Genomic DNA, 1,683 nt, shown 5'->3' on the forward strand with positions numbered 1-1,683 from the left:
AAATCCAAAGGTGTAAAATTTGTTAAATTGTCCACTATTAAAACTTGTGGACCTGAGAAATATATTACAGTTGTATTAGCATGTTTTGTTAATGGGATGAAATTTGTCCCTGTTTCTAATTTTTCAAAGAAAGCTATATCCAGATCAAAAGACAATCCCCAGTTTATTTTTAGGTCCATGTAACAGGTTGGATGAATAAGAAAGAAATTAAAGTGTGGACCGTGTGTCCCAGCGGGTGAGCAAAGTAACTTGCCCTGTCAGTCTGGGACAAGCCTTTGCTGGACAGTTGTAATCCTGGGAGACTCAGTCAGCCAGCCCTGACTTTGAGATACACTGTCAAGAAGCCATTGAAAGGACCTGCAAGGGGCTGGGCACAGTGGCTCACACCTGTAATCCCAGCATTTTGGGAGGCCAAGGCGGGCAAATTACCTGAGGTCAGGAGTTTGAGACCAGCCTGGCCAAGGTGGTGAAACCCTGTCTCTACTAAAAATACAAAAAAACTAGCTGACCTTGGTGGCTGGCATCTATAATCCCAGCTACTCAGGAGGCTGAGTCAGGAGAATCGCTTGAACCTCGGAGGCGGAGGTTGCAGTGAGTGGAGGTTGCAGTGAGCCGAGATTGTGCCATTGCATTCCAGCCTGGGTGACAGAGTTAGACTCCATTTTTAAAAAAACAAAAAAAAACCAAAAACAAACAAACAAACAAAAAACAAAGAAAAGACCTACAAGGGAAAAGGGAAAGAGGCAGATGCAGACCTCACACTCCAAAAGGAAGAAGGAAGAGGCTCACACGTCACAAATAACTGAACGTGTCAACACATCACGGAAGGCTGTAAAACAAGAGCTCTTGGTGAAATGGTTCAAATAACGTGGGACTGGTAATGCTCTTGGCAACCTGAGTATGATTTGTTTTCTGAAGACGTTTTTGGCCTGTGTTCTCCTGTAGTGAAGGCCAACAATTAAGAGATCCATCTAGAGTCCAATAACAACAATGGTTTCAGGCTTTGAAAATATTTCTCTAAGTTTTCAGGATTAATATTAAAACCTTTATGACACTTAAAAACAATGTGACTATGAAGTAGTCATTATTCATGAAATCTTTGGATTCTATAATCATTTTCTGCAAGTTTTCTCTTGTGACTAGATGTACATTATTATTCAGAAAAAGATTTGCCTTTATGCATGAGCATGATGTTGGCATTCCTTCAAATTTATTGTTTTTTCTGTTTGCTTTGTTCCATTTTTTAAAATTAGATATTTTTATTTTGAGATAATTGTAGATTCACATGCAGTTGTAAGAAATAATACACAGGGATCTTGTTGTACCTTTTTTCCTAGTTTCCTCCAATGGGTAGGATTTTGCAACACTAAAATACAGTATCTCAACCATTGTATGCACATTGATGGTCAGGATCAGAACATTTCCAATACCACAGGGTCCCTCCAGTCACCTTTTAATAGCCGCACAGGCTCCCCCACTCCACCTCCAGTCCTTGACCTGTGGCAACAACCAATCTATTCTGTATTTCTACGATTGTGTCGTTTCAAGAATGCTATACAGAAATCACACAGTGTGTAACCTTTTGTGGTTGGCTAGTGAAGACCCAGCACCATTTCCTGGAGATTCATCCAAGTTCAGTACTTTATTCTTTTAGATTGCTGACTGATACACCTTGTGTAAATC

The sequence above is a fragment of the Chlorocebus sabaeus genome, chromosome 12 (genome assembly GCF_047675955.1).
Source record: "Chlorocebus sabaeus isolate Y175 chromosome 12, mChlSab1.0.hap1, whole genome shotgun sequence".
Classification (NCBI taxonomy): domain Eukaryota; kingdom Metazoa; phylum Chordata; class Mammalia; order Primates; family Cercopithecidae; genus Chlorocebus; species Chlorocebus sabaeus.